Source organism: Peromyscus leucopus, chromosome X, assembly GCF_004664715.2.
Source record: "Peromyscus leucopus breed LL Stock chromosome X, UCI_PerLeu_2.1, whole genome shotgun sequence".
Lineage (NCBI taxonomy): Eukaryota > Metazoa > Chordata > Mammalia > Rodentia > Cricetidae > Peromyscus > Peromyscus leucopus.
The window spans coordinates 49,991,854-50,016,807 of record NC_051083.1 but is presented as its reverse complement, the minus strand read 5'-3'; the positions used below and the strand labels follow the sequence as shown (position 1 = coordinate 50,016,807).

Here is a 24,954-nt window from a genome sequence, read left to right as displayed (position 1 = left end):
CAGGAAGTTAGCCTTGTCAGGACAGGGCAGGTGTGTGGTCAAGAGTAGGACACAGGGATTCACCCAAATCCTGCTCCAGTGGGTGCTGCAGAGTCTGTAACTGGTGCAGTAGTGTACAGTGTGGGTGAAGAGGGGCCTGTGAGCAGGGTGTCTTGGCCTAGAGGAAAGCTGCTCCTTCATGGCCAAGGGGGACTGAACAGGAGGATCAAGTAAGGAGCAGGAGGAGAAAGTGGAGCAAGGAAGGGAATATTGAGAGAGACAGCTGAAATTCTGGAGCATTTGAGGGGTAGTATGAAAACTTAATACCATAGAAGCTTCCTAAAATATGTTCATATATGAAGTAGATCAAAACTGAATAACCAAATGGGGTAGACAGAGCCCCAACTGGCCATCTCTTGTCACCAAATGAAGCTTCCAGTACCAGGATTGGGTTACAATTAATTGAGTTGTTGGTCAAAATGGGCCCATGGAAAAACCCAAAGGGGTGCCATGGGCATCTCAAAATAAGCCAGGCCATTGCCAAGACTATGGCTGTTCCACACAAATTGACAGCAAGGCCCCATTGCTGAAGACAACTACATAACTCAATGAACATGGAGAAATGAAGCTGGTGCCTACATAGAATCTTCACCCAAAGTCCTAGCCTCTTAAATACAAGAAGGTGCTCTACAGACTGATAAAGGAGAAACATAAACACTGTCTTAGTGTTTTATTGATATGAAGACACACCATGACCATGGCAACTGTCATAAACGGAAGCATTTATTTGAGGCTTTCTTACAGATTTGGAGGTTTAGTCCATTATCAGTGTAGCAGAAAGCACAGGGTGAAACACAGCAGTACACAAGCAGGCATGGTGCTGTAAAAGGATCTGGGAGTTCTAAATCTGAATACTTAGGCAACAAGAAGAGAGAAAGACACAGGTCCTGGCTTGAGCCTTTGAAACCTCAAAGCCCACCCCCAGTGACACACTTCTTCCAACAAGGCCACACCTATTCAAACAAGTCCATAGCTTCTAATAAAGTCATTCCCCGGTGAACAAGCATTCAAATCTATGAGCCCATGGGGACCATTTTTATTCAAACCACCATACCAACCCATCCACAAACCCTTTGATCTACAATGGTGTCCTGCCTGCAAGATACACTAAAGCAATGATGGCACAAGATTTGTGGAAGTAACCAACAAACATCTTATTTGACTTAAGTCTCACTCTACAAGATGGAACCCATATACACCACTGCTTAGATGAACAAGAACTTGAGACTAGATAATCCAGGGCTAAGGCAAAGCCAAATATTCAAAACTAAATACATTAAGATCACAAAGTCCATTTGGCAAATATGGACAAGATATAAAGATGCATTTTGCCAAGAATAGCATGATATGAAGTTACTGAAAAAAATATCATTCAATACAAAGAAATTATAAGTATAGAGAGATGGATTATATTATGTTCTTAATTATATTTTCAATCACATTTGGCTCCATTTGAGGACAGTATCAAGTAATATGTTCATCTATGTCAATTTAAGAAGGTAGAAAATGTGATGTATATGGCTATAGGTAATGAGATTTCTTGATCTGCTAAAGTATTTTATAGAAATGTCTCAAATTTTAGTCCTCCAAATGTTTTTTTTCTGTGAAAAGTTCATTTGCTTTATTGAATTTTATAACTAATATGGTAGTTTACAACTATACTAGAAGAAATATTACATAAGACAAAACAAGTTTGTATGAAACATAATGTAATAAAGTTTTCTCATTAGAAGAAAAAAAGTAATTTTCTTAAAGTGTCTTCTTTTTTCCTAATGTCAAACATATTTTAGTCAAAATCCTAATGTATAAAGTTTAAAATAGTTTCATTTGCATTGGTTCATAATATTATTAATGATTTTCTTTTTAATTGTGCATATATATTTGTGTGTCTTAGTTTGCTTTCCATTACTATGATAAATACTATGACTAAAACAAAAATGGTTATTTTGCTTACACTTCTACATCATTGATGGAAGTCAGGGAAGGAACTCTAGCAGGAACTTGGAGGTAGGAACTGAAATAAAGACCATGGAATAGTGGTGCCTATTGCTTTACTCCTCATGACTTGCTTGGATTATTTTCTTAAACACTTGAAGACTACTTGTCCAGGGTTGGTACCAACAGTACACTGAGCCTTTTTACATTAAACATCAACTTTAAAAAATGCCCCAGTGTCTCTATATCATTCTAATGGGACATTTTCTCAATTAATCTTCCCCAATGATTTCATCTTGTGTCAAGTTGCCAAAAAACAAACTAGCACAATTTGTATCTTTATGTGGGTATGTGCATGAGAGAGAGGTGCCCATGAATCTAAGAACAGGCCATCAAATACCTTGGAGATGGAGTAACAAGTAACTGTGGGCCACCCAGTGCAAGGGCTGGGTACACAACTTGGGTTCCCTATAAGAGCAATATGCACTGTTGATGACAGAGTCATCTCTCCACATCTGTTTCATAATATTTAAGCATAAAAAGACAAATATAAATTTAAGCTTTACAAAGGGGTTCATTTGGATGTGTTTATATAAAATAAAAATTATTTAAATCATTTTCTTTCAAATGCTATAGAAATTAATGGCAGGAACATAAGTTTCTACCCATTGAAGTGATTAAAATATCTCAAATCTCATATCAGGAAGAAATAATATTTATTACTTATTTTTATATGTAGTTTTCTATTTCCCTAAAATGGTTGCCCCTTTTCTTTTTAGATCATTTAAGGTAACAGTATCAGAAAATGTTGTTTCATTATTGTCTATAAAGAGAAGAGCTTATCAATTTTGGTACTATCTTACATATATTATTTCTAAATTATTTTATTGTCTCTTTGATTAAATATGTGATCAAGACATTGATTTACAGTTACCCATAATTATATTTGAATGTACTGACCAGAGATTTGAAAGCATTTGATTTTATTTTCCTAAACTAGAATTTCAAGCATGAAAAAAAATTTGAGGCTACCATTTTTATTTAGAGACATGTTTTGGATTTTATAATAGGTCTGGCAATTGAGAAAACTGTTTATAAACCAGTTGAAAAACAAAGCAAATAGAAACCTGTTTATTGATAGTATATATTTATTCATCATAGATTATTGTCTGTGTGACATAGTATGTGCTGTGGCACTAAAGGACAGAGGACATTTTGGACTCTGTTCTCTTCTCCCACTTTTATGTGGGTTTCAGGTATTGGACTCAGATTGCCAGGATTGTGTGGTAAACACTGTACACAGAAGTTTCTCCAGTCCTCCTTGCCCAGCAGTCTGGATGTATCTCTCCTACCCATGGGTCCCACATCTGCTTATAAAATAATTCCTCAGAGGCTTATACTAATTACAAACTGTATGGCCTATGGTTTCAGCTTCTTGCTAATTAGCACTTTTGTCTTAAATTTACCTATTCTTATTTATCTATATGTTGCCTCATGGCTGTGGCAGTACCAGTCTGCTGGCATCTTGTTGCTCCTTGGACAGTGGGCTGGCTTTTCCTCTCACTCTCCTTTCTTCTCCCATCTCTTCAGTTCTAATGTTCTACCTAACCTTATTCTGCCTCACCATTGGCCAAACAGCTTTATTTATCAACCAATCAGAGCAACATATATTGCCAGCACACAGAAAGACATCCCATAGCACTTCCACTTTTCTGTCTAATCAAAATGGAAGATTTTAACTATAACATAGTAAAATTACATAAACAGTTATCAAGCAAGAATTACAGTTACAGTATTTAGTTTATTTGTACTTGGCAAAATTAAAACATTCTATCATCTATCCTATATTCGTGAGTCCAAAGTTTTATATCTAAACTATCTTTTATCACAACTAAGGAAAATTATAACTATATAGGCTTCACCTACATCAAAGAACCCAGAAGGATATAATATTACCAAAGTAAACAGGAAGTGAATTGCAAGCAACTACCATAATTCTAGAAATGACAGAGACATCTGGCTGCCTGGACAGTCATCCAAAATTCCTCTGTAACACTGGGACATCTATCATCAGCCTACAGGCCTATAATCTCTGGTATAGCTTTCAGTGAAGCAGGAAATTTTAAGGGCTGTTCTGCCCATTCTGGCAAAGTTCATCAGTCACTTTACCTGATGTCCTGTAGAATGTCTGGCAGTCTTATCTGTGAGGCAGGAACCTGAAAGATCATCTCACCCTGTTTAGGCAAAGTTTAGTGGTCACTTTGCCATGGGTCCTGCATGTCCAGTCTATGCAACATATTGTCAAGTAGTCCAGGCGAGAGCAGTTCCTTGCCCAAATGGCTAATTTTGCCAAGAAGAAGATAAACTCCATATGGAGTGACTTAGATGCTCATCTTCTTCTTTGAAGTAAACTGGTGCTGCCAGGAGCAGACATGTCTCACTGTCCAGAACAGTCTAAGTTTTTAAAACATTTTAAATGCCATATTCCGTAAGTTTTTGAAGTTTTTGAAGATTATCTACACAATTGAAATATTTCTATGTATATCTCAAAAACGAACATGACAAGTTTGATTATCATAGATGAATAATTGTTAACCTGTATTTCTCAACTGTACACTAATTATTAATCTGTATTTCTCAACTATACACCATAATTTCAAACGAGTTTACAAATGTAACACCCCAAACAGGAGCAAAAATATATACAGTATAACAAAAGCAGCTTAATTTGCATCAATAAACCAAATTCCATAGCAATGTAAAGCATTTTAAACAAGTTGTTGCTCTTTAAAAGTAGATTCGATAATCTACCTAATCTACCCTTTCATCCTATCATATGTATAATATTCCCTTTACTTCTTTAGAGTTTGCATTTATAATCAATTCCCTTGGGATAAAATTAAACATTTATAAACAATATTTTGGGAATTTGTGCACAGCTTCTGATATCACTACTTACTGCTGATTGGGGGCAGTGGCAATCTTATGGGGATCCTGTAAAAAACTAAGAATTATAGTTATATCTTGGCTATATTAGTGTGTGAGGCTGTATCAACCTTTCAGGGGGTCTTGGTTGATCAAACCATATTAGCCTAGAAGCAATCCACAGCTTCTCATCTTCTATGGAAACAAAAGCTGAACCTCTTTTCCAAAGAAACATATTCTTAGACATAAATTTTGAAGTTAAGATACCTTTAAAATATACATATTGGAGCTGGGCGGTGGTGGCGCACGCCTTTAATCCCAGCACCCGAGAGGCAGAGGCAGGCGGATCTCTGTGAGTTTGAGGCCAGCCTGGGCTACCAAGTGAGTCCCAGGAAAGGCGCAAAGCTACACAGAGAAACTCTGTCTCGAAAAACCAAAAAAAAAAAAAAAAAAAAAAATTATTGGTTTAACTGAGTAGCCTCTACAATCCAATGTCTCTTTGCAGTTAAAAATCCCAGTGCCAATATAATCCAGACTCTCTGTATAATTTCCATCTTTACATGGCTTATATTTTATATTACTTTTACTTTCTCTATAAAGACTTTATTTTTAACATCTGTTTCTTTATATAACTGCCTACACTCCTTTCCCTCTCTCTTTGAAGCCTATGTACACTTTTACACACATTGTAAAACATATGGAGGTTTATTCCATCTAAATCTGTCTTATTGTGCATCTATAATCCTTTTCTGATCATTGCTTTAAACTGCAGCATGGCTAGGACTGAAGCAGAAGCCTTGGCTTTTGACTCCACCTTGCTTGACTTTTAAACATGGCAGAGGTACTTTTACCAAGAGCTCTGGGAGCCATGCTCACTGACAACTCTGGGAAGCAGTGGGTCTATGCTTCCATCAAGCAGTGTGTAGCCCAGAAACCTTTTTTTTTTTTTGTCTGTATTATCGAAAGCTAAATCTGCCAAGCAGTGTGCTGCAAGGCTTAGAGACACCTCTGTGTACTACGGTGGGAATCCAAAATGCTGAAGCTGAAGCCTGCCACAACCAGGGAACTTGTCTCTGTACTGTGGCCGGTAATGAGAGACATGAACTAGGAAGCTGTTTTTAGCATCATTTTAGAACCTCTTTTTAAGTTCTCTCAGGTTTTAGGTGGAAACTCTTGCTGTCACATATGGGAACCATTTGTAGACAGAAGTTTCTCTAGTCCTGACTTGCCCAGCCGTCTGGATGTATCTCTCCCACCCACGTGTCTCACAGCTGCTTACAAAGTAATTCCTCAGACAGAAGCTTATATTAATTACAAACTGTATGGCCTATGGTTTCAATTTCTTGCTAGCTAGCTCTTTCATCTTAAATTAACCCAATCTTATTAATCTATATGTTGCCACTTGTCCATGGCAGTACTGGTCTGCTGGTATCATGTTGCTCCTTGGGCAGCAGGCTGGTGTTTCCTCTAACTCTCCTTTCTTCTCCCATCTCTTCAGTTCAAATGTTCTGCCTAATCTTATTCTGCCTCACCATTGGCCAAACAGCTTTATTTATCAACCAATCAGAGCAACACATATTCACATCCCACAGCAAAATACTTTTACCCACTGTACCATCTTGCCAACCCAATAGATTTCCTAATTATCAATGTAAAAAAATGCATGCAAAAAAATCATCAAATTGGAAGAGATGTTCAGTTTTCAGTTCTCCTAGTGTCACTTTTTGTTGTTGTTGTTTTTAGAGACATAGTTTCCCTTTGTAGCTTTGGACCTTTCCTGGAACTTGCTTTGTAGGCCAGACTGCCCTCGGACACACAGAGATCCACCTGCCTCTGCCTCCCGAGTGCTGGGATTAAAGGTGTTATGTCACCACTGTTGGGCTCTAGTGTCACATTTTTGCAGATACATTGTTTTATTAATAGAAGTATTTCAGATATTAGATATTTTATAGGAAGGCATTAGAAATTGCTTAGTACTCATACTACTATAAAACAGTTTTCTTCTTTCTATTAAAAGTCTAGTGAAGCTCTAACAATAAGGTTATTGACTGCAGTACAATAGATAATTTTTTATTAGCACAACAGTAAATTAACCATAACTTCTTGGTCTCATTACCAAGTGAGTTTTTACTTTCTGATATTTTCCTGTAGATTTTAGAAATAGAAAAGCTGAAATCTATGTCTTCAACGAAGGAAAATAGTCCAAGAGCTTCTTGCAAGGAAGTGCAATAGGTTTTCTGGTCAATTTATATTTTAAAGAATAGATTCAATCACAAGCTTCCAAGCTAAGAAGGCATTAACAACTCATGGTCCCAAGAATGAACTGAGTCAAGAAGTTCATGACCCTTTGTCAGTCTAGAGGCAGACAGCAGAATCAGATTGCTACCTTAAAGCCCAGTGTTTGAGTTCACATATGTGCAAAGAAGAAAATCTTATTGTAGCTATTTGGCTGAAACATCATTATTCGATTTGTGATGGAATTAAAGAATGTCAATTTTTATAGCACTGGGGATTGAACCTAGGGCTTGGTGCATGCTACACAATCCCTCTGCTACTATCCTATATCTCTAGAGTAGAATATCTTTTCTTTGTTAGTCTATTTCTATTGCTCAGTTTGTTGATCAAGCTTCTATAAATAAAAATGAAACATTTTATCAGTATCTGCAACCCTGTAGCCTCCCAGAATTCAGAAGCAAGTATATTGGTCTAACAGTTTTACTTTGTAATATTATTCATTTGTATATATTCAATATATTAATAACTTCTTTTACTCAGATGTAACTGACCATATTGTGGTCATTCCTAACATATCATCTTTGTAAATTATTTTGATCAAATCAAGTAGGTCAACTGTACAAAGAACAAGCATCACCTTTATATGTGAATAAAGTATCTATCAAGTCCTCCCAAGAATACTGGCTTAGTTTCTACTTTACAAGGTCTGAGCATTACAATTGTTTTGTTGCTGTTGTTTTAAAATAAAAAGCAAACCAAAAACAAAGAATCAACAACAACAAACACCCCAAAACCACTCCCTGACAGATTAATGACTTTAAAAATGTTTATGGAACACTTTCCACTTTCAGGAAAATTATATTTCTCTCTATTAATCCATAAGTAGTTATTCTGCTTATATGCAGATATTGTCAACATATAATGTGTTAAATGATTATGACATTTTTGAACATAGTACATTCTGAAGACTTTTTTTGCAGTGACAGATACATTTAATCCTCAGAATTTAGGTTGCTTCTTGATAGTCCCTGTAAATGGGGAATCAACAATGTTCCTGAGCTCCTAATACTTGATTTGTATGAGCATCATCTACTACTAGTTAAGCCCATCAGAGGTCCAGAAGAAATTTCCTGATGTGAGCCAGGTATTTTTGCTGCAGATAGTCTCTCAGCTTTTCCTTACTGGTCCACACATAATGGGCCTTCTTCCCAGCCAGCTGGAAGTCTCTGGTAAACAGCAGAGTTTTAAAAAAAGACTTTTACTCAAGGTCATTCTCTCTCCAAACAGCTTGGCTTGAATGGCCCATTGTCCCTGAGGTATCTTTCCTTTATTAATCCTTCTTCCTTAGCGCCACCCTCCAACCACCATCAATCTTCCTGTTATTGCAAACAAATCCTGTCATATCACTTCCAGACTGCTAAATTCAGTGAGTATTGAGCCTCTCTGTATTGTCTGAATACTTTTTGATAGTCCAGGCCCTCCATGGCCTTTTCACATTTCCCACCTCAATTACTATCTACCACCAGTCTCAGCCTCTTGGCTTCTCACTATTTTATCAACAGGCCATGTCCGTCAGCCTTCTCCATTTGTATATGGTAATTACATTTTTGATGGGGGAAAGATATTCTTGTAAGTTCTTACTGATATTTTCCGGAACTCACTCTCCAGTGTCTCCTTTCAAGACTTCCCAATGGGAGAACTCTTGCTGTGCTCCTGACACAAACTCCTGAGCAGGTGAGGCAGTCACAGCAGCTTGTGGGCAGTAAGTAGTATGTGGAGAACAACACCTTCTCATGGTGATTTTTTAGCCTCTAGCCAGCCTTTTTCACTAAGGTTGCTTTGCTGGAACCAAAGAAAATGAAAGTGATTCCAATGACTGTTTCTCCCACTCCACCTGCCACTGCACTTCAGTGCACCAGTTTAGTAGTATAGGAGGGGAGGAAAGGTGTCCTATGTAACCTCAGGCTGTCTGTTGCTCGAATGCTAATTGTCTTATAATAAAAAACCCAGAACCAAATATTGGATTAAATGCTGAAAGATCAGAGAGATAAAAGAACTAGAGAAACTTCTCACCACTACCAAATCCTTAGACCGAATAGAAGGCAAGATCCTATCTTTTGGTTGTGAGCCTAACTTTTAATGGCTGAGCCATCTCTCCAGCCCCAACTTGACGAATCCTCTGACTGAAAGCCTCTGAGTCCTCAGCCAAAAGGCCTCCAGCCAAACAGGCTTCTATTTCTGTCTCCTCATGCCTTATATACCTTTGTCCTCTCAGCCATATCACTTCCTCCCTGGTGCTGGAATGAATGGTATGTATGCTTTCCAAATACTGGTAGCAAAAGCATGAGATGTCAAGTGCTGGGACTAAAGGTGTATGACTCCCAAGTACTGGGATTAAAGGTGTGTGCCACCACTGCCTGGCCTCTATGTTTAATCTAGTGGCTGGCACTGTCCTCTGATCCTCAGGCAAGCTTTATTTGATACATAATATATCACTAGAGCTTTCCAGAAGCTAAACTTCCTTTTCCTATGAAGCACAGATTAGAAACACTGCTGCTGAACATTTTTGTTTTACTAAAGATTTATATATTTTTATTTTATATGTGGGAGTGTTCATCTGTACATATGTATGTAGAACACACATATTCCTGGTGACCACAGAGGTCAGAAAAAGATACCCCCCCCCCCTGCAATTGGAGTTACAGATGGTTGTGAGCTGCTGCACGAACTCAGGAACCTAAATTGGGTTTTCTGAAAGAACAGCCAGTCCTCTTATTTGCTAAGGTATCTCTTTAAGCCCCGGTACTGGCACTTCGGGTTCTAGTCATCTAATGAGATTGACCTCCAAATCTTGTGGTACCAGCCGGGCGATGGTGGCGCACGCCTTTAATCCCAGCACTCAGGAGGCAGAGCCAGGTGGATCTCTGTGAGTTCGAGGCCAGCCTGGACTACCAAGCGAGTCCCAGGAAAGGCGCAAAGCTACACAGAGAAACCCTGTCTCGAAAAAACAAAAAACAAACAAACAAAAAATCTTGTGGTACCATGGGTACCTAGTGTTCTAGCTATAAATTAATTGCCTTTGTGTACAGCATAATTAGATAGTATGTGTGTCTCTGTCAAATAAATCTCTTTCTGATATAACAGCGTGTTATATACATATTTATTGCCATGTATATTTGTTGACTGATGCTTGAAATGCCTTTATTTTTTTCTTCTGACCACATCAGTCACCACAACCATTAATCATTCTTTTGATTTGTTCTTCAATTTTTTTAGGTTTTTTGAGGTAGGTCTCTCTACGTACCACTGCCTATCTTGGAACTCTTTACGTTGAATAGTATGTCCTCAACCTCACTAAGATCCATCTGCCTTTTCTTCCTGAGTGTTTTGAGGATTCTTAGAGATATTTTCAATATTTGATTATTTCTTTAAAGTAAAACCACATGGATGTATACAGTAATGGTCTCCTAAAATGATACCATACAATTACTATCTTATGGCATGATATTTTTTTTAATTACAGAAGAATATATTATTTTGCAAAATGATTCAGTCTTCCTATAACTGGTATACCATTTTTGTAGACCTGAGAATTAATTGCTGACATTTTACTGACTACTATTAATTTATTTTTCTTTGTTTTTTAAATAAAGTAATGATGATTGAATGAACTTTACCATTGTATTTTTTAAAAAGGTACTGTTAAACACACTTAAAAAACTAGCTCACTTTGTAAATGTTTTATATATGATTAGAAGCACATTTTGCAAAGTACAAAAACATTGGCAATTAATATGGCTTTGATTTGCAGAGAATATGGAAATTTGGATAGAGAAGAAAACATCCAGAGGCAAAATATTTTAATTTTATAAATGTGATGTATTCACTAATCTAATAATATAATTGATTATGTATAATTAGAAAATTATAATTTTGATAAATATTTTTTATAAATTATTTATGTAGTATTTCATTTTATGCTAGTACAAATTTGTTTCCATGAAATGCATTATTCAGTAAATATTGTTATAAAAAGAGAAACAAAGACACATGTGCTCGCACCCACAGGGGTCCCATAAAAGCACAATAACAGAAGGCAATATATATACATATATATGCATATATGTATATACATATATATGCATATATGTATATAATATACATATATATGCATGTACATATATGCATATATATGTACACACACATATATATTGCCAATGACCTGTATGGTTAAAAAAATGCCCTGACACAGTATTATGAGACTAGGAACCTCTAAAGATGCCACTGAATCTGTTTTCTGTTTGCCATCTTCTGTTGGACATGGGGCCTACCCTTAAGAGTAGTTTGGAGAAAACTGTTTGCTTGTTTGTTTGTTTCATTTTCAAGTGGTTATCATTTGGATATAGCTTCTGGGTTAGGGCTGGAGGCAAATATACACTTCTTTTTCCAGATCTAGGAGCTCATCTGGTGAGGACCTGTGCTGGCCCTGTGCATGCTGTCTCAATCTCTGTGAATTCAAATGTGGGTCAGCAGTGCTGTGTTTGGAAGGCCTTGTTTCCTTGGTGTTTTCTATCACCTATTGCTCTTACATTCTTTCTGCCTCCTCTTCTGATCTCTGAGGAGAGGGATTTGATGGAGACATCCCATTTAGGACTGAGTGTTCCAAGAGCTCTCTCACTCTCTATATATCAACTGGCTGTGGGTCTCTATATTTGTTCCCATTTCATACAGGTCAAAGTTTCTCTGATGATGGCTGCACAAGGATGTTTAGATGTATTTCTTGTGCTTTATCTTTGGCTCTTTTCTTTGCTTCATTTTTGTTCTACTTTGTTTTGTTTTATCTTACTATATTTTGTTTTAGTATTATCCCTTAGATGCCTGTTTGCTTTCTAACAAGAGACAGAATGTGGGCAGGTCTGGGTGCAAAGGGAGGTGGAGAGCACTGAGAGGAGTTGGATGATGGGAAACTATAGTTAAAATATATTGTATGGAGTCCAAGAACACATCAAAAATCATCAACCATGATCAAGTAGGCTTCATTCCAGTGATGCAGGGGTGGTTCAACATATGAAAATCTGTCAACATAATCCATCATATAAACAAACTGAAAGAAAAAACCCACATGATCATCTCATTAGATGCTGAAAAAGCCTTTGACAAAAATCCAACACCCCTTCATGATAAAGGTCTTGGAGACATCAGGGATAAAAGGAACATACCTAAACATAATAAAAGCAGTATACAGCAAGCCAACGGCTAACATCAAACTAAATGAAAAAAAAAAATTCAAAGTGACTCCAGTAAAATCAGGAATAAGAAAATGCTGTCACCTCTCTCCATATCTGTTCAGTATAGCATTGGAAGTTCTAGCTAGAGAAATAAGACAACAAAAAGAGATCAAGGGGATACAAATTGAAAAGGAAGAATTCAAACTTCAGCTATTTGCAGATGATATGGTAATATACATAAGTGACCCTAGAAATTCTACCAGGGAACTCCTACTGCTGATAGACACCTTCAGTAATGTGGCAGGATACAAGATTAAAAACAAACAAAAAAAGTAGCCCTCCTATGCACAAATGATAAATGGGCTGAGTAAGAAATCAGAGAAACATCACCCTTTACAATAGCCATAAATAACATAAAATATCTTGGGGTAACTCTAACTAAGCAAGTGAAAGACCTGTATAACAAGACCTTTAAGTTTTTGAAGAATGAAATTAAAGAAGATATCAGAAAATGGAAAAATCTCCTATGCTCGTGGATAGGTAGGATCAACATAGTAAAAATTGTAATTTTACCAAATGCAATCTACAGATTCAATGCAATCTCCGTTAAAATCCCAACACAATTCTTCACAGATCTCAAAAGAAAAACACTCAACTTCATATGAAAAAACAAAAAGACCCAGTATAGTCAAAACAATCTTGTACAATATAGGAACCTCCAGTGGCATCATCATCCCTGACTTAAAGCTCTACTATAGGACTATAGTAACAAAAACAGCTTAGTACTGGCATAAAAACAGAATGTGGATCAATGGAATCAAATTGAGGACCCTGACATTAATCCACACACCTATGAACACCTAATTGTTGAAAAAGAAGCCAAAATTGTATAATGGAAAAAAGACGTATCTTCAACAAATGGTGCTGGCATACCTGGATCTCAACATGTAGAAGAATGCAAATAAATACATATCTATCGCCATGCACAAAACTCAAGTCCAAACGAATGAAAAACCTCAAAATAAATCCAGTTACACTAAACCTGATAGAAGAGAAAGTGGGAAGTAGCTTTGAATGTATTGACACAGGATACCATTTCCTGAATATAATACCAGTAGCACAGACATTGTGAGCAAAAATTAATAAATGGGATCTCCTGAAACTGAGAAGCTTCTGTAAGTCAAAGGATATAGTAAATAAGGCAAAATAGCAGCTGACAGAATGGGATCTTCTACTAACCCTACATCTGATCCTTCTGATCTTCAAAATACATGACGAACTCAAGAATCTAGACATCAAAATACCAAATAATTCAGTTAAAAATGGGGTACAGAGCTAAACAGGGAATTCTTAACAGAAGAATCTCAAATTGCTGAAAGACATTCAAGGAATTGTTCAACATCCTTAGTCATCAGAGAAATGCAAATCAAAATGACACTGAGATACCATCTTATGCATATCAGAATGGTAAGTTCAAAAACACTGATGATACTTTATGTTGGAGAGGATGTGGAGTAAGGGGAAAACTCCTCCACTGCTGATGGGAGTACAAACTTGTACAGCTACTCTGGAAATCAGTATGGAAGTTTATCAGAAAATTTGGAATCAATCTACCTCAAAAAAACACCAATACCACTATTAGGCATATACCCAAAATGCTCAATCAAACCAGAAGGACACTTGCTCAACTTCATTCATAGCAGCATTATTCATAATAGCCAGAACATGGAAACAACCTAGATACCCCTCTGCCAAATAATGGATCAAGAAAATATTCTGCATTTATACAATGAAGTATTACTCAGCTGTAAACAACAATGACATCATGAAATTTGTAGGCAAATGGATGCAACTAGAAAAAATAATTGTGAGTGAGGTAATCCAGACCCAGAAAGGCAAACACAGCATATACTCATTCATAAGTGGATATTAGATGCATAGCAAAGGATAACCAGGCTACAATCCAGAACATCAGAGAAGCTAGGTAAATAGGAGAATCCTAAGAGGGACAGGAGTGGAGGGCCCCAGGAAGGGCAAATTGTTTGCCTCCTGGGAAAACTGAGATAGTGGTAGAAGAGAGGGGATGGGAAAGGGTAACATGAGGGATCAAGATGGCTGATTTGGAGGAGGGGTGGAGAGGGAGAGAAATGAAAGAAATATTGTGATAATCAAGAGGGAGCCATTATGGGGCTGGAGAGAAACCCTGTGCTAGGGGAATTCCCAGGAATTCCCAAGGACAAACCCAGATAAGAGCCTAGCAAAACTAATTGTCATCCAGTAACTGAGGGAAGCAGATGCAGGGACCCATAGCCAACAACTGGATTGAGCTCCTGAAGTTCAGTTAAAGAGAGAGACTAAGGATCATACAAGCAAGGGGGGTCAAAGAGTATGATAGGGAAAACCACAGAGACAGTTGACCAGAGCTAGTGGGAGCCCATGGACTCTGGACTGGCAGCTGGGGATCCTGCATTGGACCAACCTATGCCCTCTGAATGTGAGTGACAGTGCTGTGGCTTGATCTGTTTGTGGGGCCCCGGTAGTTAAAGTAATAAATCCATGGGAGTCTGTTTAAGAAGTATTAGGTAAATTTATTAAGGTAAATTGAGGAAATACATTCATGAATACAGAATGGAGCAGACAGCTGAATTTGTCCTCTGATCTGACTGAAAGCAAATCTACCTCACAGACAGGAGCAGGGAGAAGGGGCTTGTGACCCTTCTCCCTTTCCTTTTAAGAGTCACATACAAAGTCAAGAAGCACTGTCTCCTTCTGAGCCTATAGCCTAAGGTCATGGACTGAGCAAATACCATTATAGGTAGTGGAATCAGGACTTATCTCAGGTTCATGAACTGGCTTTTTGGAGCATATTCCCTATGGTGGGATACCTTGATCAGCTTTGATAGAGGGGGAAGGGGCTTTGTCCTGCCTCAACTTGGTATGCTATACTTTGTTGACTCCCTAAAGGAGGCCTCACTTCTTTTGAGGAATAGATAGGGGATGGGATGGCATGAAGTGGGGGGTGGGAGAAGGGAAGGGATGGAGAACTGGGGTATGTATGTAAAATGAAAAATATTTTAAATAAATAAAAGAAAACAACAACAGCAACAAAAGAATATATGGTATGAAATAATCTATTTTCAATAAAATAAAATTAAAAATGAAAAAGAGAAGCATACTTGGTGTATTAGAAATTTTATTAAATATGGTGATTTCAATATTCAAATATTCACATTATAGAAATTGAGAAGCATGGGCAACATATTACAATTTTATACTTTCTTCAAATTAACTAGCTATTCTAGATTTCTCTTGTGAAATGTTTCAGTAAATTTGGTTAATTTGGATTCAAATACATTTCCAAAAATTGTTGTTTATTAATTTTATTACAATACCTGCGTTGTGACTAAAGAGTTGTAAAGACCAAAGAGGTTCTCTTTTCCTAAGAGCAGTTTCATTATTTCAATTGCCAGTGATATTTTGTTACTAAGGGATTTAATTACCCAAGCCAAAATTTCTCCTAATTTTTTACCACAACTACAAGCAACTAAATGATTATTTCTCTATAATTTGTCTTTGTGAATAAAATCATATTCATTTCCTAAGGTAGCATATATTTCCTTATATTTTATAAGTTTATAAATCTTTAAGGATATGAACTTTTTTTCCTTTGTAAAATGTAATATAATTTATGTATGTGACATTTCTGGGTTGGTCATATAATATTACAAGGTATGTTCCAATCAAATAATATAAGCCTTATATATCTTGAGATTTCAGCCTAAATGTGTTTGTTTCAATGTTCTGTTGTAAAATATAATTGTTTGCGGTGCCAGCATGAGAAAGCACAAATTTGAGTACATTTTTCAATGAAAACTACAGAGTAATTTTCCTTGATACATTATCATACTTTGTGAAGAGAATTTGTAATATGTGATATAAAAAGTATTGATTTCTATAAACTTGCAGAAACAATAAACAATGATATTATTTAACATGAAGCTTTCATAGTACTTGCTAATTTATTTTCATGCATGAGTTAGAAGTAATTTAATGAGAGACATATGTTTTGAGAGATGCCATCTTAAGACACATTGTCTTATGAGTATCATAGGGAGTAGTTGAAACACCAGTTTTATGGGACTATCAACTTATATACACTCTGTGACTGATGAAACCTCCTACATGCTACAGAACTATACTACATGGTCTAAAGGACATCTTACCACTATTCAGTCCCTAACTGGGGATACCATTATCATCACTAACACCAAGTGGTTTAGATTCTTATGCAATGGATTAAAATCAATTTCTGTTTTAAAGAATGCATATTAATACATAGGATATAAATTCATTGAGGGTATTAAATTGATATAGTAAAGCAACAGATATGGTGCAAGGATTAAGTCAGTACAAATATATTTGCTCTTATTGCTATGTGCTCTTCATTAAATAAATTATTCAGACAAAGATATTGCTGGCTTTTATCAAATATATACGTGTGTGTGTGTGTGTGTGTGTGTGTGTGTGTATGTGTGTGTGTTTGTTTCTTCATACATATATGAGTGGTTAAGTATGTGGATCATATATTTTTACCTTTGCTTTACCACTACTTGCATATTTATTTCTGTTCTGTTGCATTCATGATACCATTCAACTTGTCATCAAGAAGTTATTCCAAAGCCTTTTCAAAAACTATTTCTTCTCTTGGAATTGGCCTTAAGTCAAATCAAACATTGATTGGTTGCTCTCAAAAGTTCTGTGCCACCACTGTGGTAGTGTATCTTGTAGGCAGGACAGATTGTAGGCCAAAGATTTTATGGCTGGGTTGGTATTTACATTTATTTTTTGGCCTGGACAGTGCTTTCCCAGCACCAAAGACACTACAATGTAGGGGGTGCAGGCTTGTGGATTTGCCCATGTTCAGCGAGGTGTGTGGGTGTTATCCTTGGCAATCAAGCCTTGCTGTCAGTATCCAAAGAGCAACCCATTACTTTAGCTACAGGCTGGGTTGTTTGGGGATTTTAGTGTAACTCCTTTAGCCAAGAAATCAACTGAATGCTGTGGTGGTATTCTAATTGTACTGAAATGTGATTTTGATTGTATGTTAATAAATAAAGTTGCCCGGGGGTCAGAGCTATTAGAGCCATAGACAGTGTGGCGGTGGTGGCACATGCCTTTAATCCCATAGATCTCTGTGTGTTCAGGGATACAGCCAGCATTGGAGACATATGCCTTTAAGACCTAAGGGGCTGTACATTCAGACAGTGACAAGGCAGTCACATGTTTGGGTTTACAACCAATGAGAAGGCAGAATGACTAGAAAAACGACTTACACACAGGAAATAGCTCTCTTTCGGGAAACTGGGACAGCAGGAGGAAGGGTGAGATTTTAGCTCTGAGTTCTGACCTCTTGGCTTTCTCTTTTACATTGTTTCTGTGTTTCTTATTTAATAAGACGGTTGGTTACATCTACAGAATGCAGCTCAGTCACACTACTGTAATCCTCATTTGGTAACAAGATATGGCTAGTTGGGACCTATATCACCAATTTTTAAGAGACCTCATTACCTGACACTGTTTGGGTAACTGAGAATAAAAGGCTAGATGGCGCAAAGACCTACGGTATGATGGTATTTTGTTTGTGTTGAAATGTGATTTTGTTTGTATGTTGATGAATAAAGTTGCCTGGGGGTCAGAGCTAAAAGCTAGCCATTTAGCAGATGTCTGGCATTGGTGAGACACTCCCTTAATCAGATCACATGGCAGGCAGCATCTGTGTGTGTTCAAGGACACATACAGCCAAGAGGTGAACCGAACCTTTAATCTCAGTGTGAACCATAAAGACCTGGAGGTCTGTATAGACAGGCAGTGACGAGGAAATCATGTGTTTGGGTTTAAAGCCAATGAGAAGGTAGAACAGAAAGGCAATAAAAAGACGGGTCACACAGGAGAAGGTCTCTTTCTCAGGGGAAGGATGGCAGTGACTGGTAAGCTAAAGCCTTCGCTAGTGCTCTGATCTTTTGGACTTTTAACTCTGCATTTGGCTCTGTATTTCTTATTTAATAAGACCATTTAGAATTTCATCTACACTAGGGTAAAACTAAATACTACTGGTGTTCTAAAATAAGTATTAATAAAATGACTCCTCATGATTTCTGCTATACTCATAGATCTGTGCTTTGCTCAGTCATCATCAGAGAAACTTTCTCCAGCAACAGATGGGCACAGATGCAGAGACCCACAGCCACAAATATAGAAAGAGAATCTAAAAAGGATGATTCAATCAAATCTCTTCCCTCCAAGCTCAGGGATTCCCTCAGAAGAGGAGGCAAAAAGAGTGTCAGATCCAGAGGGGGGGGATACCAGGAGAATAAGGCCTTCTGATTCAACTAAGCAAGGTGCCTATAAGTACATAGAAACCGAAGCAGCAAGCACAAGGCTTACACGGGTCTGCACCAGGTCCTCTGTGAATAACTTTTATCTTAGTATTTTTGTGGGACTCCCGAGTGTGAGAATGAGTAGGTCTTTGATTCTTGTGTGTGCTCTTAGGACTCATTTCCTTCTGTTGAGTTGCCTTGTTCAACTTCAATAAGATGTTTTCTGTTTTATCTTATTATATTGTATTGTTTTTTTATCATGTTTGGTTGCTATGTCTTAGAAACCTGTTCTTTTCCAATGAAAGACAGAAATGGAATGGATCAGAGGAGATAGGAGGTAGGAAGGAATTGGGAGAAGCAGAGGGAGGAGAAACTATAATCAGGATACATTGTATAAGAAAAAAACTATTTTCAATAAAATGAAAAGATATAAAACTACCTCTTCCTTCAAATAACTGTGTAATAACAGTTGATTATAAAATTCAGTCTACTGAAGTAATATGTAGATATTCTAATGTAAAACAACTTTTGATAACTGATTTATAAGAATAGATAATACATTATTCATTCATATTCAAAGGCTATTGATGAAACCATATCAATATTATGTAAATCTTCCCTATCTAGTAGCAATATTAGTGAGCTAAGTGTTACAGAAACACAATCATGATATAATATACATTTTGAAAAACTGATAACAGCAGATTCTAAAAAGTTTTGAACTATTATAAAAACAGTCTTTCTGGAAAGAATATATAAATGAAAGGAGAAATAGTTGGTAATAGTTACATTTGATTTTGCTGCACAAAGTGTCATGAAAACGTTGGTGTTGTTGTCAAGAGACACTGAAAAACTGAAAGACTTACAGAGGAAAGTGATACAGATATTAGATTCTTGAATTTTGGTCATTAGTTGCTTTAGAACTGTTCCTTGAATTAATTTTAATAGTTTAGCTCAGAAGACATTACTCCTGTGAGTGCTAAAATCTAAAAGATTTTTTATAATTATACCTACCTCAAGTCATATGTATTAAGAAATAATAAGTTCATAGAATTTTGCTCATTATCTAGCTTTTTGTTTCATTTAGTTTCATTTAATTGATCAACTTTCTGTTAAAAAAATTCTATAGCTTCAGTTTTCCCCAAGATGTTCTATGTATTGTATGGTATAATTGATTCTATTTTTTCTAATATTTTGGTGACTTTGGACTAAGTAAGCATACATCTGGCTCATCACTGGCCTTTACTCTTGATCTATGTAGTGATAATCTCTTATAAAGAGGTAGTTTGCCACATTTTCTATACATATTTGATAATGAAAACCCTGTACTGTGGAGCATTTATGGCCATTTTGGAGATTACTTTTCTAGGCTAGTCTAAATAAATTGATACTCTTTTGATAATGCTAGCACCTTTTCTTCATACTTTGCCAATATTTTTTATTCCCAGGCAAAATTTTCTTAGCATGAGGATTTTAATTTTCCTGAACTTGGAACTTCTAATTTCCACTAAATTTTTTTTATAGAGGCCCTTTTATGATTTTACTCTGACTGTAAAATACAACCTTATCCATAATTTTGCTCATCATAACCACTGTGTGCTGGATAAATAGTCAACAGCCAGTTTGATGATGGTTACGGGTAAAAGTTTTAGTCGAAGTCTGCAGACTTACGAGGCAAAAAACTTGGTCCCTTGCCATGTGGTCTGAATCTATGATCTAACACTATTTTCTTGTTGTTTTCAGTTTTTTGAAACAAAGACTCCTCTGTCCTGGGCTGGCTTCAAACTTGGTATGTAAACAAAGATGATTTTGAACTTATTCTCGCTTTCACTGACCAAATGTTGGGATTACAGCCATGTCTGGTCTTTTGGTTTCAGTGTTACAGAATGAAAGTAAGGCCTCACACATGATAAGCTAAACAGGTACTCTATTGATGAGCTGTATATGAAACCTCCAATATTGCCTTCTTAAATCCTGTCACCAACCATCTTGGTGCAACTATGTGAACATGATTATGCAAATATTCTTTGTATTAAAATATATGTCTGTGGGTAATAGAAGCCATATTTACTGGATCAGATTTCTTGCTGACTTCATCTCCAAAATGAACAGGGACATATCTTAATGGAATATTACATTTGCCCTGGACTAATCCTGATTACTCCTAAGCTGTAAAGGAGGGCCTTGAGCCAGAGAATTCTCTTCTACTTCAGAGGGAGGGTCTCAGCAGGAAGCTGATCAACTCACATACCTGAAAGCCTTTATCATCTCATTAGTTTCCAATTGTCTGCTCCTAGGAGTTCTCACACATCATTTAACTAGAGCCTCAGCTGGTCTTTGTCAGCTCTCATCAGGAGATCTGCATCCCAGTGATATCAAATCAATTTTATATCACAATATAAGTCAAGTTGTAAGTTTGCTTGGCCAGCATCTAGGAACTACTTTATTCTAACTGAAATTCAGCATTTCCAAACCTGTTTTTTAGAACCACTGCCAGGTGAAGGACCATAATGGACTTAGGAAGACCAATTAATTAGGATACTGTTTCACCTGTCAGAGTTGCTTAGCAATATCCAAGTTAACAGCCGTGTGCTGCTTCCAGGTGCATTGCTCAATTTCTGAACTTTCTTGTTGGCATTTTTAGAAGAGTTTAAAGCACCTGCCATCAACCTTGGCATCACATTAAATTATCTATGGATGTTTAAAAAATAAGGATGTCCATGTTCTATCTTCAGAGATAGTCATCTAATTGATCTGGGGTAAGCCCTGGGCATAGATACTGTTTGAAGAAATTGCCCTCCTGATTCTAGTGTGAAGCCAGGGTTGAAAACCTCTGCTTTATAACTGCATCAGTTACTTGAGATTTTTCTATGCTTTACATAATCTTCTTTAAGTTCAGTTAACAAGGTGTTCCATCAAGGAAGAAAGATATTTAATTGAGGGCTTCATTTTTAAGCTAATATGCATTCCATATCGCCTCTAGAAAAATCTACATTTTAATAAGCTGTGCTTTTTTGCACTTAATATAGAAGAAAGATTTTTTTGTGTGATAATATCACAAGTAGCAAGCACATTAAACAACTAGCAGTTATTTATTGAACATCTACCAAGTTAAAGTCTATGGGAAATTGAAGATGTCTAAAAGATATCCTTGATTTTAAGGGATAACTTTTTTGTGGAGGCATATTTATCTGAAATAATAACCCAGATTATAAACTAATACATCACAAATTAGAAATAAATACCCATATTTATCAATCTTTTAGCCCCAAACTGGTAAAATTCTCTTGGTCCTTAGGACAGAGAAAGCCATCAAAGTCCCGAAATAAGAGGGGGTATATTTGAACTACTAGATGGTGTAGGTAGGGATGTGAAGTTTTGAAAATTGGCCTTAGGACACAAAGGCTAATGTTTGGGGAATAATGACAGATCAAAGTTTCTTTGGTAGATTAGTAAATCAGCCTCAGCTATTTCCTCTTCCTTGCTGCACAAGTTGTAATAGTTTCATTCTTTAGTGTTAGGTTTGGGCATGAGACTTACCAGCAATAGTTTTGATGACAATGACTTTAAGTCTTCCACATTTCTGTTTGCCTTTTGTGATGACTATGGAAAAAATTCTGGCTAGCCTGCTAGAGAATGTGAGATATAGAATCAGAGCATTGAACCAAGTGTACATGTTTCCCATGTGTGAATAAGCTCAACCAAGGTCAGTAGAGCTATCCAACTAGACTCCAGTTCACTATATATACAGGAGCAATACACTCAACAATAGATAATATTCCCATAAGTAGAGTGAAGGAGTGCTACAATTAAAAGTATGTATCTGTTAATTGCTTCATTTCTCCAAGTTTGAAAATATGAAAATTATCCAGAATAAGATTCTATTTTCAACTGCTATTTGCTCTGATACTTATTTCATAAGTAGTTTTAGGATTGTGTCTGGATATTTAGGAGTTGGTAGACACATCCTCCTTTGTATGCAATCATCCAGAGAACTACCTAAACCCTAAAAGCCAAAGCTTTATTTTTAGAAATAATTTAAATTGGCCTCATCACACAGGAAAATCAGAGAGAATAGAAAGAATTTGACTTTCTTACTTTAGGAGTTGTATTTGAAGGGAAAAATGTAATAATCTCTTCTAAACTTAATTTGTTCTTTCCCAATGCAGGCATTTCCAAACCATACCCAATTGCTCTTAACAACAGCTCAAAACACCAGTTTTATTGGAGTGTTGATTCTCTCAAGAATAGAATCACCCACACAAACAGCACATTTTTGCTAAAATTCAAAGGCAGAATGATATTGAGTGAGCCTTGTGGAATTAACAAGAAGCAAAGTATTAATAAAGAATTTCAGGAGGTGAGAAGAAAACCACAAATATACTTAATTCTCTCCTCATGTTGTTCTTCCAGCGTTTACATTGACTTGCTTTGACCTAATAGCAATGTAAAAGGACTGAATATTGCATAGGCTTATTATACTGCCTGAAAATGGAGAAGTGAGATTGAAGACTAACTTTGACTATAAGTATGCATTCATTGTTGGCCTATGAATGACCTGTTTTAGCATTCATTTTGTTAGATGTAGTTCTTTGATAGCTTTAAGTGTCAATTTGATCAAGCCTAGAGTAACCTGAGAAGGAAGTCTCAATTGAGGGACTGCCCAGCTCATATTGGATAGTGGGTTTGTTTATGGGGGGTTTATTTTGATGGTTAATTGATGTAGGAAAGGTCAGTTTACTGTAGGCAGCACCATTCTCAGGAAGGTGGCTCTGGACTATATAGGAATCTACATCACTTTGAAAGGGCACATAGTCATTGTGAGGGGTCCCAGAGGAACCCTCCAGAGGGTAGAGTTTCCTTGAAAGAACAAGAAGAGGCTAAATTTGAAAAATGGTGGGATAACAGAAAGGAACTTGCTACTGTCTAAACCATCTGCAGTCATGTTCAGAACATGATCAAGGGTGTTACACTGGGATTCCCTTACAAGGTGAGGGCTATATGTGCTCACTTCCATACCAATGCCACTATTTGGGAGAATGGGTACTTGGTTGAAATCTGAAATTTCTTTGGTGAGTTTTCTCTGGACAAGGACAGGTGTTGCTTGTTCTGTTTCTCAAGCCCAGAAGGATAAATTATTCTTTGACAGAAATGAACTTGTTTCAAATTCAGCAGCTTTGATTCAGCAAGCCATAACAGTTCAAATCAAGGATATCAGAAATTTTTTGGATGACACCTGTGTGTCTGAAACAGGAACAGTGTAGCAGGTTGATGAGTAAGACCCAGGTCACCTAGCTTCAGAAAAAAGATCCTGGGTTATAAGTACAAGTTATTGTGTCTTTTGGAACAATAAAAGACTTGTATTGAAAAATAAAATAAAAGAAAGAAAGAAAGAACAAATCTAACTAAGAATGACCTGTTGAATGAGCCAGAAAGCAGCATTTCTCCAGGACTTCTATCTCAAGTTCCCGCTTAAGGTTGTGGCCTGACTTCCCTTAATGATGGATTGTGACCTACAAAGTGAAAGCAAAACTCTTGCCTCTTCTAAGGTGGTTTTGGCTATAGTGTTTTATCACAGCAATGGTACTAGAGCATGTCTATGAAAGAAACACAATAAAACCAGAACATGTCTCCTTTTTGTCTTATCAATGTTAAAGAAATCCATAAATCTGTTTCTTTGAGAGCTAACTTCATTTAAAAACAATGCCAGTTTCTCTTCTACTATTTCATTTAATAAACTATTATTAGCTGATTTCTTCTGCTATCTAAGATATTTCAGTGTTTCCTTTTCTAACTCCAAAGTTAGATACTTGCATTGAATTTTGAGCCTTGATTATAGAAACAGTTTCATGATATAGCTTATGCTTAGCATGTGTGAAACTGGGTTTATTTTCTAGCACACATATAAATTTGAGCCTATATTCTTTCACAGTATACATATTGATATTTAACGTACTCTTATTTTGCCACATTTTACAATCTTCTGTGGTTTTGATGTGCAATATTTTCTTTACTTTTCATTCCTGTTTTTTTGTAAAATTTTTGTTATGAATTTCCATTGTGTTTCTCAGTTTCTAGTAGAGAGGAATTTATATCATTTTATTATGAACTTCTAAATTATATTGATATTAGAGTAAAAGAATATGGAATCTATTTTTTAAATTGTATGAAGTTTGCTCTTCTTATAATAAATTACTGATTTAGAATATCTTCTG

At 36.5% G+C, this 24,954-nt stretch overlaps 1 pseudogene; it reads left to right on the top strand.

Moving 5' to 3' along the window:
* The first annotated feature begins 12,873 nt into the window (after positions 1–12,873).
* Positions 12,874–24,003, top strand: LOC114704132 (annotated as a pseudogene).
* The last annotated feature ends 951 nt before the right edge of the window (positions 24,004–24,954 follow it).